This window comes from Balaenoptera ricei, chromosome 8 (genome assembly GCF_028023285.1).
Source record: "Balaenoptera ricei isolate mBalRic1 chromosome 8, mBalRic1.hap2, whole genome shotgun sequence".
NCBI lineage: Eukaryota > Metazoa > Chordata > Mammalia > Artiodactyla > Balaenopteridae > Balaenoptera > Balaenoptera ricei.
In genome coordinates, this window is record NC_082646.1 from 67,843,960 (window position 1) to 67,859,896 (window position 15,937).

General features: G+C 42.8%; 1 long non-coding RNA gene across 3 annotated transcripts in view; it reads right to left on the reverse strand.

Moving 5' to 3' along the window:
- Nucleotides 1-15,937, reverse strand: part of LOC132370661 (uncharacterized) — a 35,125-nt gene that overhangs the window by 8,208 nt on the left and 10,980 nt on the right. Inside the window, exons 2-4 of one of the 3 annotated variants that reach the window (XR_009504653.1) lie at nucleotides 15,224-15,292; nucleotides 10,233-10,357; nucleotides 2,933-8,465 (exon numbers count right to left, since the gene is read on the reverse strand). The exons of 1 other annotated variant lie outside the window; for it this stretch is intronic. This is a non-coding gene — a long non-coding RNA (uncharacterized LOC132370661). Of the gene's footprint in view, nucleotides 1-2,932; nucleotides 8,466-10,232; nucleotides 10,358-15,223; nucleotides 15,296-15,937 lie in introns of those variants that run through there. One more of the 3 variants, XR_009504652.1, reaches the window with a different exon arrangement.

Sequence of the window (15,937 nt, forward strand, 5' to 3'; positions counted from 1 at the left end):
CATCTGCCTGCAAATCAGTAATACAATAAGTCTTTTTAAAAATTTCTTTTATTTTTTTATTTTTTAAATTAATTTTTATTGGAGTATAGTGGATTTACAATGTTGTGTTAGTTTCTGCTGTACAGAAAAGTGAATCAATTATACATATACATATATCCACTCTTTTTTAGATTCTATTCCCATAGAGGTCATTACAGAGTATTGAGTAGAGTTCCCTGTGCTGTACAGTAGGTTCTTATTAGTTATCTATTTTATATATAGTAGTGTGTATATGTCAATTCCAATCTCCCAGTTTATCCCTCCCCCCTGCAATAAATCTTAAACACTAAATATTTGAATTTCTTTCTGGCCCTTTTATTCTCTTCCATTCTCAGTCTGTCTTTTCCTGTACTAGGTTAACAATTCTACAAATTATTATAAAACTTTTCAAATTTACACAAAAATTAGAGATAATAACATAATGAACTCCCATATACCTATTGTTAAAATCAAAAGTTATCAAGATTTTCTCACACTTAATTCATCTATCCGTTTTTCTTTTCTGTTTGTTTTGTTTCTTTCCAGAGTGTTTGGTTTTCCCTGCCCTTTATTCCTCTCCCTCCTTCCTTCCCTCCCTCCCTTCCTTCCTCCTTCCTTCCTTTTTCTCTTCTCTTTTCCCCAGACATCATATCATTTCACTCACACACAATTCAGTATGCATCTGTTAAGAAAAAAGGAATGAAAAAAGAATGTTTTCTTACATAATCAAATACTATTGTTACACTTAACATTAACAATAATTCTGTGGTATCCTCTCATACCCAGTCCATAACCAAATTTGCCTTATTGTCTTGGAAATGTCTTTCAACAGTGGTTAGTTCAAAACAGACTCCAAACAAGATTGTTGTATATCTAAGTTTTCTTTTAATGTAGAACAATCCACCCCCCTTTTATTTTCATGCCATTGACTTGTTGAAGAAAACAAGGTTTTAATAATTGTCACTTAGAACTTTTATTATCAAGATAAATCTTGATTCTCCACTTCACTCTCCCTGTGTAGACTCAGCCAGAACATCCTGACCTGCTCACTTGTCAGGGTGGGGTCAGGGTGGGGGACTGGAGTGACCAATGTCGCAGTATTTCTTACACAGAGAGAGTATCTTGAAAGGTTAATCTTTGTGCTTTTCTTTGCTACACTTTTTCCACTTGACCTTTCCCCTAGTAAATCAGAGGCATTGCTCAAGGAGAATTAGGATTGGTAAAACCGGAATGTGAAGAGAAAGAAAGAATAAAACAGTCAATGTTCAGTTTCTGACTTTTAAAATAGCCTCTTGAAGCCCACGTCAAAAACAATAGTTTTGAAAGCCAAAGCCTTTTATTTGCAGAGTACCAGGTTTTGTAGAGAGAAGAAAAGGCCCTTGAGAGTCAAAAGGGAAGGCCCGGAAGCATGAGGGATTGACTTTGCCCTAAACATACTGGAAAGAGTCTAGAGGGAGAACCTGACTAAGCCCCTTCACCCCAGCATCCTCTGGGCTGGGGGAGAGCAAGGACTTAGGGGGTTGGTGGGAGGGCTGGGGGAAGAGTCCCACCAAGAGGAGGACAGCATCATGGAGAGACTGCAGATTGGCCTCAGGAAGCCTTTGGAGGCTGATCAATGCCTGGAGTCCATCTGCTATTTGAGTGAGTCCCACCGTTGCTGAGCCAAAGGGCCATGTTAGCTGTTCTTCTCACCACTGCCAAGGGTCTTTCATCACCAACAGCCAGAGGGCCCAGCAGAAGTGACACTTGTCTGTGTCCAGAGTAAATTTTGAGCCCCATCCAGATTGCTCTGAGTGGCAGAGGACACTAATAAGCCACATCCAACTTCTTAGATCAAAGGGCAGGGCACTTTACACCAAAGGAGTGGTGAGCTGGAGGGAGGGCCACCCATCTCTGTATTTGCGTGGGACTGGACCCTGCAGGACATTCACAAGTCACAAATGGGTCAGGATTTCCCAGCCTAGTTGTACTCTTGTGTTCTAGCCTAGTTTTTGGTCTCAATTTGATGGGTTTGTTCTGCTAGTTAGAGCAGTCATCCTTAACCTTTTCCTTTTTCTGTTAAAGCCACTTAGGGGAGCTTTTAAAAAAGTACTGACACCGGCCCACATCCCAAACCAATTGAACTAGATTCTCTGGTGGGTGGGCCATAATGTCACTGTGTGTTTGTGAGTAAAATTTTATCTTTGTGAGGCCACTTAACTTTGTTCAGCCCAGACGTTATCACTCTTCAGCTATTTCAAAAATGCACCCCAGTGATCATAACAGACTGAGACCAAGAGTTAGTTTATGTTTGTATGTAGTGCTAAAGAAGAAGCTACAGGCCACAAATGGCGTCACCTGTGCTAAAGCCCATGATACCAAACCTAGACTTATTACCTGACCTAATTGCAGTTTCGACCTTCCCCAGAAATGTAATCTTAATGAACCAGGCTGGAATTTTTGGGTCAGCACCTATGAGGTAATCTGTCACTAGACCCTCTCCATCCCCCAGAGGGGATGTGTGTGATAAAACCCTTGCCATTCCCTCCTCCCTGACCCAAAAGATGTCCTGGCCTAAAAGTAATCCTTTCTTTTCCTTTGGTAATAGTTCCCTCACCCTATCCTTCTTCCTATAGAAACCTTCCATTTTACACAACCCCTCGGAGCACCCTTCTAGTTGCTAGGTGGGATGCTGCCCCGTTTGTGAATCGATGAATAGAACCAATTGGTTCTTCAAATTTACTCAGTTGAATTTTGTTTTTTAACAGTACTTTTATTTATTTATTAATTAACATCTTTACTGGAGTATAACTACTTTACAATGGTGCTAGTTTCTGCTGTATAACAAAGTGAATCAGCTATACGTATACATATATCCCCATATCCTCTCTCTCTTGTGTCTCCCTCCCACCCTCCCTATCCCACCCCTCTAACAGTAGTTTTAGATTTAGGGTTGTACCCATGAACACAGCCAGAAATAGAAGGGTTAATTGCAGCCAGGCGGGGCAAGTGTTTGGAGAGAAGACCAGCTGCAGGTGATGGGAGGAAGGCCAGCCCAGGGTGCGGTAACAGACAACAGGTGGTTGTGCTGTAAGGCATTGGCGGCAAAGAGGACCAGCAGGAAGCACCAGGGCGTCAAGAATGGCAGAGAGGGGACTTCCCTGGTGGTCCAGTGGTAAAGAATCCGCCTTCCAATGCAGGGGACGCAGGTTGGACCCCTGGTTGGGGAACTAAGATCCCACGTGCTGTGAGGCAACTAAGCCTGTGCCACAACTACTGAGCCCACACGCCACAACTAGAGAGCCCACGTGCCGCAACTAAGACCAAATGCAGCAAAAAAAATAATAAATTAAAAAAAAAAAAAGGTCAGAGAGCACAGCAATGGGCATCCTAGGAGCTAACTACAGGCAGGCCCCAGGGAAGTCCAGCTGTAGGAGGCAGAGAGAGGACTCTGCTTGTGACAGCTTGTTATAGGCTGGATAGTGTCTCTCCTCCCCAGATTCATAGTTGGTGTCCTAACCCTCAGAACCTCAGAATGTGACTGTGTTTGGAGATAAGTCCTTTAAAGAGGATTTATTAAGGTAAAATGAGGTCTTATGTGTGGGTTCTAATCCAATCTGACTTGTGTCCTCATAAGAAGAGGAGATTAGGACAGAGATAACACGCAGACTGAGGGATGACCGTGTGGGGACAGAAAGAGAAAGTGGCCATCTCCAAGGCAAGAGAAAGGCCTCAGAAGAAACCAAACCTGTGGCACTTTGATCTTGGACTTCTAGCTTCCAGAACTGTAGAAAAAAAATTCTGTTGTTTAAGCCACTCAATATATGGCATTTCGTTATGGCAGCCTGAGTAAACTAACACACTGCTGTCAAAGGGACTGGAGAGAACAGGGCAGGGATATAGTCCTAGAGGTAGGGTATCATGGCTGGGTCTCAGTACCAGGCACACATCAAGGGTCAGGGAACCAGGACTGGGACACTAATTCAGGGCAAGCAGGATCTCATTCATTCAATCAATCAACAATATTTTATTAAGCTCCTAACTCTATGCTGGTCCCTGTTCCAGGCACTGGATACACCGTGACTGCGCTGGTCTGGATGAGAGGTGATGTTGGCTTGGATTAGGAGGGTAGGAGTGGATCAGGTGATTTGACACTGAAATAACCCAACATGCAAGTGATGCTCCTTAAATCTCCCTGACCAGGCACATACCTACCTACCTACTTACAGCGGGATTTGAGTTACCTCCTCTTCAGAGAGAAGGAGCAAGGACCGGGCAGGTTATTTATAATTTATCCAGGTATGTGACTTTTCTCTTTGGGAGACAGTAAAGTTTCAGTTTACAAAGAGTTTTCACTGGCACCTCAGTTAACAAACTTGGATGTTTCCCCTGAATGTCTCCATCTCATGGTTTTTAACATGTAACATTCCAATTCTATCTTAACTTTATTAGTTTTTCTAAAACGTCAAAGTTTCTTTCCCAAACTATGTTTCAATGGAAAATGCAAGCATTTCCAGGCAGTAACTCCATCATCTGTGCCACTGTGGACAACCATCAGATAAACTTCCCTAATTTATACCACATCTGCTCTCCTAGCCCTTCTTGACCTTGAGCATTAAAAAAAAATCCAAATTATTTTTTCCCAAAATAAGCATCCCTCCCAAATTTCCCTCACCAATTTTCTATTAAATGAAAGACAAATTGTCAACATCGAATCAGCCAACTTTTATGAAAAGCTGGGAAGTCTTTCAAAAGCTTTCAGAGTAAACTGCCTTGTTAAACATGATGAGTAGATAATGGGAAATAGTTTCATCTATATGGTCCCTGTTGATCTCTTTGCAAATTCTGGTAACCGGGGACTGCTTGACACAGGCATCCTTCTCTACTTTATCACTGTGGAGGACTCTTTCCTCACCCATTATTTGAAAAATTAAAGTGGTGTGAGCCCAAGATCTCCCAACTTGATTTGCACTCTGGCCTTGTTTCATTTGGCAGGCAGCATGCGGGAAGAGTAAAGGACACAGGCTTTGAAGTCAGGCAGTCTTGATTTTGCCCATGGATTCTTCCTTCTTCTAGCCCTGTAATTGTGGGCAATTCCCTTAACCTGATTCTCAGTTTCATTAGCTATAAGATGGGGATAATAATATTTACCTTATAGGCTTGTTGTGAGGATTAATGATGCAACGTATATGAAAGCATCAGCCGCTGCCTGGCAGTGTAGTAAATGCTCATTAAATGGCAACTCTTTTTAATAGTAACAACTAAGGATGCCCTGATTTAAAAAAAAAAAAAAAAAAGCGCCTGCTCTTTCCCCATGCCAGAACCCAAAGCTGAAACAGTAGGTGTACCATGTCACCTTAGATTAGTCATCTTAATAACTGGGAGATGGAATCAATGATCTCTGATTCTTCCCCTCTAGCTCCAACATTCTAAGATCTTATATTCAGGGAGAAATGAACACTGAAGAGCAGAAAAAAATTAGATCATCTTTTCTGACTAGTTCTTCTCGAGGCTCAAGCTGTGCTTCACTAGTACTTCCAGTTCCAAAGCTTATAGGATGATGTTTTTTCAAGAAAGCAGGGGGAGGAGGCCTGGGGGGAGAGTACCTGTTAACTTCATGGCTGCAGAACAATTCTTCAGGGTAACAGAAAAAGAGCAAAGGAACATTTGACCTTTTCAAGATTTTTTTAAAATGCAAAATACAAGGTATGCTCATAATCTTGTTTTTTGACTGATCCTTTAAAAAATCTGGCATATTAATGATTCCACTTAAAAGCACTGAAGATGGGGGCCAGAAGGAAACTTTTTCTTTCTGAACAATGACTGAGAAGGGAATTCTAATGAATATTTTGGCACACAAATCTCATTTTCTGGCTGCTTCAGGACCCAAGAGCCAGTAGGTCATAATTAAAGCCAATAATGGCAACTCCAGACAGTTATCCAAATATTTTCCTGGTGCTGTCAATTCTCCGTGTTAAATGATTTAACATCATATTTGGGGAGTGTAGAACATACAGAGAGGGAATTAAATGTTGATATAAATTTTGGAACATTCACTGCAAGTTGCCTCAAAAGATATTGTTTATTACATTCAAAGGAATCATAAAATGTTTTCTTTAGTAGATAATTTTGAAGTACCCTTTCTGTGCAGAGAGCTGTGAAGTTTGTCCTTAAGCCCTCAGAACAAGATCACATTTTCTGCAGGAAAGAAAAATATTGTGTGTTTGGGACTGAAACCTCATGTTATGTAAATAAATGGATTTCTCCTACCTCCTCTGCACCTTCAGGAATGTTCTCTTTGATCACCAGAAGCTGCTAATGCCGCAGATATAGTTATATAACTTACAAAAGACCAAAGTTACTCACTTCCCTGTCAATTCCACTTCCAAAAAGAAAACCCGCAAATACATCTGTTTGTAAAATCTGTTTAGGATCTTGAAAACAGGGTCTTCAATTTTGTCTTTTTTTTTTTTATAACAAGTTTTGTATCTTTAAAAATAATAACTATGCAAAATCCTCCAGCCCCATCCCCTCTTCATCCCTACTTTAAACAGGAAGAGAATTTCCTCCTGGATGGAAATTAAGCAGCTCAATCTAAACTGGGTCTGAGAGAGTCCTGATGTACCATTTTGGGATGAAATAAACTGGCCAGTCAATTCATAAAGGCAAAACTGGATTTTTCTGCAAAACAATTCAGCCAAAACTTGGGTTCCAAACTCCAGTGCTGTGCTGGGGCAATGGAAACTTTCCAGCCACAACTTGAAGTTGGGAGCCAAGCACAATACTAAGGCAAGGAAGACATTTGAGACCAAACCAGACAGTGATCTTGGCATTGCCTGCTCCTGAGCCCAGAGCTTCAGCAGCCGTGGGGTGGTGATGTAGCCTTCAGAGGTCTCTAAATCTCTAGTTGCACCAGAGACCAGATTCTAAAATCCCCCTTGTCTCCCCTATCTTTCTCTCTCCGCACATTTCACCTTGTGGGTTGCATCATAATAGATGGTGAAAATGCTATGCAGTGTACACACAATTTTTAGGCATACTTCCACTTAATCATACTCGGGTTTCTATGACGGCCTTCCCATTGTGAATGAGCAACTCCTTGACATTAGGCAAGAGAACACGAGACTCACAGCCACAGCCTCTTGCTCTGTGATCCGGCCATTCTGTGCTGGTCACTTTCATGCCTGGCTTGCAAAGAACCAGGCAGGTCTCTGGTTTGGGGTGACATTTTTTCGTTTCTCTTGTCACAATGCACGGAGCCCACTCAAGAAGGCTCTATATTCTCCACATTACAAGATGGCAGTGTGCCAGTTTCAGAGCCAGCTGGCTGACTCAGAGGTGAAGAGATAATTCCATGATGCTTTGTTTTCATTCTCACCCAAAGGGTAAAAAAATGTAAAACTTTGCTGCCACCTGCTGTTTTCTTAGTAATAAATTCTTGAAATGATTCTAGAATGGTTATGTGTTGATTTATTTTAGCAAAGTGCCTTGGAAGAATTTGGGGGATTTCAGAATACATGTTTGTAGAGTTGGGTACCAGCTGGCCTGTCATTTCCTAGGACGGATTGCTGGGCCACACGGGTGGCTTCCTTCTTACAGGCCATTAAGTCCTGTCTGTCCCATCCCTTGGTACAAACTTGCTAGGGCGCAGGAGGGAAGGGCAGACTCCCTGACCCCTGGCAACCTTCCAAGGAAGTCCACGCAGGGGTCTGGCCCATGAGGTTTAAGTTTGGATGTCCTTTCATCATGGGCCAATGATGTCATGAAAGCCATAACTGAAGGCAAATTCCCCAGGCACAGACTGTTCTCCCCCGGGTGTGTCAGTGGATACTGTTCCTCAGAAGTGCCCTTCTGAAGTGTTCTTCTCAGCAGGGGTGGCTGTAAACCTTGGGATGAGGTTCATTTGTGATGTCTCCAAATGCTTTATCTTTGTCATCCTTGAGGAAACTGAGGCAGATTAAGGAAGAGGGGTCCCCAGGAAAATGAAGGTTAACCCAATCTGAATCACTCCCAGGTGAGAATTCTTGAGCCCAGGTTAGATGATGAGACGGAGGAGAGAAATGGTATCTCCTCGAAGCATAGGTAAAGAGCAGGGGAAGAGTTAGTAGTTACAAGCTTAGATGGGCCTAATAAGGGCCCTTAGTCACCTTTCTGGAGGCACCCAGAGGACAGAGACCTCTTAGTCTTGACTGTATTAGTAGCTTTTTGTTGCTCCAAATCAGAAAGTGGGATTTTTTTCTTTGCAGTCTCCCGGAAGATCCATTTATATGTAAATGAGTTCCTTTCCATTGTCTTTTGAGAATTCTTTCAACCAAATCCTTTTATTGGCAGAAATTAATGAATCTATTAATTATGCTTTCATATAATTCTAAGTGCCTATTCTTCTTCTTTTTTAAAAAATGTAAGATCTGGGACTTCATAGATGGGCAGGGAATGAAGTTTTAAGGAAATGACACTTGATCTTTCTCCTGTCAAAGAGAAAAGGCATCTGAGTGGTACTGATAAGCTTTGAAGGTGAGCCATGGCCCATTATTTAGTGTCTGGCATGATAGTTGGCACGTAGTGACATGTTTGTGGAATGATCAGACTCATCACCCATTGTTTCCCCAGTATGTCTGTGAGATCTGTTAGAGAGGGTTGGGATTAGAAAGGAACAGAAGGAAGAGTCTCAGATTTAATAAGGGGTAAAGTCTGTGGGTAGAGTGAATCATAGGATCTAGAATGCTATGGTAGGGGATTAGGAGGTACAAATGACTATGTATAGATAAATAAGCTATAAGGAAATATTGTACAGCACAGGTAACACAGTGAATATATTATAATAACTATAAATAGAGTATAACCTTTAAAAATCATGAATCACTATACTGTACACCTGAAACTTATATTGTACATCAACTACACCTCAGTAAAAAAAATTTACAAAAACAAACAAAAAACCCAACTAATACTGTATGTATCAAAATGTATGTGTACTACTTATAAATCAAATATAATTCTTGGAAAAAATCAAACAAGAAGAGTATAATGTATAAAATTCCTCCTTGCATGTCTCATTCCCTAAACATTACCATTGTTAATGTCTTGTGCAAGCCTGGCTGTGCTTCTGCTTCATGTATTTTCTTGTTTATACCCTCGTTCTTTCTCAGAATTTTGTAAAGGCTTTGGAAAAGTTCCAGCCTGTCTCAGCTATGTAAAGAAGAGTTCAGGGAAGGGGTTTGTATCCTACTAAAGAAATATCAGCATCTCTCTGAGGGGCCTAATGTGATGATGGCAATGGGAGGTAAAAGTGGGAGACCCTAAGCGAGAAGGAAAACTCAGGTGGACTGAATTGGGTTGTGGAGATTCCCATCGGAGGTTCTCCCCTCCTGGAGATTCTCTATTATTTAGGTTTTCTTTTTTTTTTCTCCCCCCAGATTTACTGAGGTATAATTGACAAATAAAATTGTATATATTTAGAGTGTTCACTGTGATGATTTGATATATGTATACATTGTGAAATGATCACCACAATTAAATTAATTAACACATCCATCACCTCACATAGTTACTCTGTGTGTGTGTGTGTGTGTACCTGTGTGTGTGTGTGTGTGTGTGTGTGTGTGTGTGTGGTGAGAATGCTTAAGATCTAACCTCTCAGTAGTATACAATGTAGTATTGTTATCTGTAGTCATCATGCTGTGCATTAAGTCCCCAGAACTTATTCATCTTATGACTGAGGGTTTGTACCCTTTGGCCAACAACTACTATTTTCCCCTCCTCCTAGTCCCTGGCCACCACCACTCTACACTCTGTTTCTATGAGTTCAATTTTTTTAAATTAAATTTTATTGGAGTATAGTTGCTTTACAATGTTGTGTTATTAGTTTCTGCTGTACAGCAAAGTGAAGCAGCTATATGTATACATATATCCCCTCTTTTTTGGATTTCCTTCCCATTTAGGTCACCAGAGAGCATTGAGTAGAGTTCCTCGTGCTATACAGTAGGTTCTATTTCATACATAGTAGTGTATATATGTCAATCCCGATCTCCCAATTCATCCCACCCACCCTTCCCCACCTTGGTATCCATACATTTGTTCTGTGAGTTCAATTTTTTTTAAGTGTCCACATATGAGTGAGATCATACAGTAGTACACTGTATTTATCTTGACAGCCTCAGGCTTTGAAGGTTCTGGACTTTTTATTTTTGGGAAGGGAAGCAACTTCTGAGGAAAACAATGAGGTTGGTGTTTACCTGCGTGTTTGATTTGAGTAGCATGGGACCCCACCGTCCCATGCATCTGTTGATCCCTTGCTCCTTGTAGAAACCTTGTCTTGGCCCAAATGTCAGATCCAGAGTCCTCAATCTGGTTCTGCACTCTGGGGTGGGGAAGAGAGTGTAGTGATTGCCAAGTGAACCAAAGATGACCATAAGGTAAGCAGGTGACTGGTAAACTCTGCCCATCATAAGGCTATCCTGACAAATGTTATTTTGCAAGGGTACATATGAGGCTCCCCAGTGACTAGATGAACAAGATCACTATTTCTGCAAACCTGTCCTCTGATAAACACACACTCCCGCCGGATGGTGCCAGGACACGGTAGTTTGAGTGTTTTAGTTACCGGTTCTTGCCCCTCCTGTTGTGCCTGGTAACTAAGATGCTGTCAAGAAAATACAGCAGGGCTTGTATGAGCTTAAAAAGAGCATTTCAAAATATTGCATTAGCATTAGCCTTTTGTTCCTTCAGTCTGTTTTTCCTAGAACAAATGTAATCTTAGTTGCTACAAATTCTGTTTAAAATAGCTCTTCTGATGAGTCACCTAAAGTTAAGCTGCAGATATGGTATTGTTTTAGCCATGTCAAGCTTGAAATATTAGCCAAGTCCTAGTAACGACTCACTGGGGGGAGCTGGTGACATGCTCTCACATGTGTTTTGGGGAAGATCCTAAAATGTCCAGAGAGACAGACATGCCTCGGATGAGTCGGTCAGTGTTATGCATCTCAGAACAGGCTGTAACAGCGTCAAAATGTAAGGAATGGTCTCTGCAGGCTCAGAAGCTCCTCACGGCCTAAGACACGTGAAAATTCTGCCTATCATACACCAGCCCTGCCCCAGCAAGTGGACAGAAACTTGGGGAAGTCTCCAAGGGGCCATGCAGAGGGGTCAGAGGACCTTGCAGATGCTCTGAGGAAGAAATAAAAGCTTTAAACAGAACATCATGCCACGACTTTAAAGGTCATTATCTAGTTTGCACTTACATCAGACTCTAAATATTGTCAGAAAGTGGATAATTCGCCAGGACCATGAACAGTAAAATCGCTCAAAATAGACCACAGAAATCTTCAAGGCCAGTATGGCTGTGGCAGGCTGTGATGCTCAAACCTGATGCTGCCTCGTGAGAGACCTCAACTGGGAGGAGAGACAGCAGCTGCTTAAAGGAACATTTACACTCACTGACACTCAAAAATTGCAAAAACTTTTCGGGCCATGTGAGTGCATGAGACATTGTCTCTCCCTTTCCAAATGGAAGTGGTGTGGGACTGGAGACTCGTACTCCTTAAGTGAAGTCCTTTGTCAGAAACCAGCTGTACTATGGCCTCTAAGTGTTCTGCCCTTCTCCCTTCCTATGGTATAGCTTGGTGCCTAGTTAGCACTGAGCAGTAGCTAGCAGCTTTACCGTCCTGCTGTCCCCACCCTCTGTTGGCCAAAGCCAGGTCACCTCCTGCCAGGCAGCTGCTGGGTGAAAGTCCAGAACAGTTCTCCTGAATAAACAAGTCAAAGAAAGGCAATTCCCAGCAGTGGATGGGGCTGTGCTCCAGAAGTCTATTTGTAAATCTGTCCTTTGGAACTTGGAAGACATCCCCCAGGAGGAGCAATGTTATGCATTGTGGCTAGGTTTGCAGGCTAGCTCGCAGCGTGGATTTCACTCATATCAGACTTGGGAAGCAGTGCTCTAGAACTCACCTTCATGGGTAATAGATCTGTGGTCTCTTCGCTTTAGTTTACAGACATTTGCTGGGCTACGTATGGTATCAGCTCATGTGGGATTCCAAGCTGCCTCATATTTGGGGGGGTGGGTTGATTCAGTGGTTCGCAGGTGCCAAAACGGTGGCTGAGATTCTCCCAGTTTCATGAACCCCCAGCTGCCCTTTCCCACCCACACACTTCAGGCTGAGGGTGAAGAGATGACTATTCTGGCTTTTCTTTTTTTATTTATTTTTGGCTGTGTTGGGTCTTCGTTGCTGTGCGCGGGCTTTCTCTAGTTGTGGCAAGCAGGGGCTACTCTTCATTGCGGTGCACGGGCTTCTCACTGCGGTGGCTTCTCTTGTTGTGGTGCATGGGCTCTAGGCATGTGGGCTTCAGTAGTTGTGGCACACGGGCTCAGTAGTTGTGGCACACGGGCTCAGTAGTTGTGGCTCGTGGGCTCTAGAGTGCAGGCTCAGTAGTTGTGGCTCACGGGCTTAGTTGCTCTGCGGCATGTGGAATTTTCCCGGACCGGGGCTCGAACTTGTGTCCCCTGCATTGGCAGGCGGATTCTTAACCACTGCACCACCAGGGAAGCCCTTATTCCGGCTTTTCTTAATTTGGTTCTCAGGGTATCCTGGTGTTGGTCCAGACAGCCTGTGTGAGAATCCTGCCTTCTCCACTTACACAAGTTGCATAGCCTCTCTGAGCTACAGTTTCTCATCAGCAAAATTGCAGTAATGTATTCCTAAGAGAGCCATAGGGTTGCCTCCCTGACATCTGTTCTCCTTCTCTTGGCAACTACCATGACTTTTGTTAGGATATTCACATCTCTCCCCAGGAGCAGACCCCTCTGCTCCCGAAGCCTCAGCCTAGTGCAATTCCATTTCCAGGTCATTATTATAGACCCAGTGCTGGCCTCATTCAGGCCAATGAGCTTGCTGAAGTTTACCGGTTACTCCCAGAAAAAAAAATGTTCCCTCTCTCCCGCTAGATAAGGATGGGGGTTATATGTGGTCCCACTCTGAGACTGCAACAGGGGTCAGCTCTAGTTGGTAGCTCTCACTGTACGTGGCAGAGTGGAGAGATGGAAAGCAGAGGACGCCTTGATGAAGTTGCTGGACTCCTAAATCGACCCATCCTGAAGCCTGTTCTACTTCTGTTGTTTCAAGTGTGTGAACCAATACTCCCCTTTACTTTGTGCCATTTTGAGTTGAGCTTTCTGTTCTTGTAATGGAAGACATTTTTTTAAAAAAATTAATTAATTAATTAATTTATTTTTGGCTGTGTTGGGTCTTCGTTTCTGTGCAAGGGCTTTCTCCAGTTGCGGCGAGCAGGGGCCACTCTTCATCGCGGTGCGCGGGCCTGTCACTGTCGCGGCCTCTCCCGTTGCGGAGCACAGGCTCCAGACGCGCAGGCTCAGTAGTTGTGGCTCACGGGCCTAGTTGCTCCGCGGCATGTGGGATCTTCCCGGACCGGGGCACGAACCCATGTCCCCTGCATTGGCAGGCGGATTCCTAACCACTGTGCCACCAGGGAAGCCCTGGAAGACATCTTTAACTGATACATCACAGCACAGGATTTATCATGAGTATTAAATTGGATAACGCATTCACAGTATTTAGCACAGAGCCTAACTTATAAAAATGACTTCCACCCTTCCAGACCAAGGGCATTAGTGGGACAGACCACCATTTCTCAAGTCTTTGTTGGGGCTAGGGAAGAAGAGGGTCTGACTCAGCAGATCCCAACTAGACCTTAGCCTGTTTAGAGGTTTGGGCATCTTGCCTGGGCTGGGAGGTGGCCTTGCTGGACTGGTTCTAGTTTTAGGATCAACCTCTTTGGAGGGAGTGGGCTTTATAAGCCTGGGGTTCCCCTAGACCCTGGGCAGGTATATGTGTTGAAGAGGGTTGGGGGAAAAAGAAGGAAGAAAGGAGAGAACCATGATTTGCTAGAGAAATAACAGAAGGACCTATCTTTGGGATCAGGGTTAATCTCTTCCCTTCTTTCTTTCCTCATTTCCCTCCTCACTTTTCCTTACTCTCAGTTCTCACCAGGCCTGAGGAATAAGGGGACCTCAGAGTTGGGAGGGATTCCTGATGAGGGAGGGGACGTCTTTACTGGAGGGGGACAGGAGAACTTCTCCTATCTCACTCTAGTGACTTATTTAAGTGTAGCAGGGATCTCAGTTTGCAGACTAAAAGGTGGATTTAGACTCCTATAGGAGGTTGGCAAGGCTGGTGTCTTGGAGTCCTGGCACGAAAGATAAGGATGTAGGCAAGACAGCCCGGTTCGTGGACAAAGGGTTGTGTTGTGACTGTGGTAGGAGGGCTGTAAGTCAGATTTCTGGTCATTTCATCACCCCTAGGTTTAGGCCTGCGTCCCTAGTGAGAGGAGACTGCAATAAAAGAATAAGTTGACACAAAGCTGGCAGGACTGAAAGCTCTGTAAGGGACCTTGTTCACGTGACATCACTGCTTTGCAATCTTTCTGCATACGAAGGGTAGAGCTCGTTTGTCCCAATTTAGCACGCTGCTTTTGGAATATGCTAGAACACAGGATGGAGAAGGAGTGTAAGAAAACATTTCTTCATAAAAATGGGTTAAGGGTGCCATATTCCAACAGTGAAATGGATGACTAGAAGTGAAAATAGAACTCCTACGAAATCCGACTAGAACAGGACTGACCTGCCAGCCTCTTATCTGGACGTGAGATCTATGACTGTGGTCAAGAATTGCCCTCGCCTTTGTTTTTATCAGCCACATTCCATTAATGCCTCATAATGAAGCTGTGGTCAATAAAAAACCCAGTTGCTTTTTACATGAACTGCTGCCAAGCCAGGAATCCCCATGAATTTGTACGGTCAATTTTTTTTTTTAAACAAAATACACAGCTGAATAATGATCCTTGCTGAATTTCGTGCTGTGCAGATTATTTTGCATCTTGCTTCTTTCATCTCTTAGCTATGACTCTAAACTTTGTGCTTATCTTCTTCATTCAATTCATATATAAAAATGCTGACTAAGGCAGGGTAAAAGAACGATGACTCTGATGGAAAACTTCCTGCTGATGGACACCAGTTATTTATCAATCCTCTGTGGATATGGCTATTTAGTCAGCTGCAAAACCATGTCACAATGCTTCTATACCACTCACCTTCCCAACCTTATCTATCAGTGAATCGACAAAACATCTTAGGCTTAGACAAAACATCTAAGGCTTCACTGAAATCAAGTTACATTGCCTCTGGCATTTTGACCCCTAGCAGTCTGGCACTTACCCAATATCTTGCATGTCGTGGTAGGCTCTCATAAATGTTTGTTGAATTAAATTGGATTCCCTGAATCATCTGCTTAATAGCCATATATTTAAAAAAAAAAAAGGAAATGAGACATGATTAATTGATGAGATACTTGGTTTCCTAGTGCTCTTTACATTCCTTTTCATTGTTTTAAATCAAAATGTAAGTGTCACACATTACAGAAAAATAAAATGTAGACTATGACTGACAATAACCATTGTGCCATTTATTACCATTATCCATATCCATTATTATAATTTTTTACTTTTAAAAAACAATCATAAAAACATCATTTTTCATCTAATCTATTCTAGCTACTTTTCTGTTACTGAGTAGAACTCGTTTGTATGGATCTCATTCTTTTCGAAGTGTTTAATAAATTGTCTGTTTAAATGCTTCAGGTTCTGACATCACAATCATTTGTCTTTAAACTATGGAGCTAATTAATTCTTCCTAAAGTATATTCAGCTTCTACCATATGCCAGATCTTGGCTCAGAATGACAAGGAACTAAAGAGAAAAAAATGGGCAAGGTCCTGGCTGGTCAGATGCTTAGAATCTGATAGGGGTCATAAAATAAGCACATAATGATGGAACAAGGGCCCATGTGTTAAGGGCTGCAGAGGAGTGTGCCACATGCTCAACTTGAGTTTTTCTGCTGCTCTTAGGACAGCTAAAGCTGATGGGCTCTCTG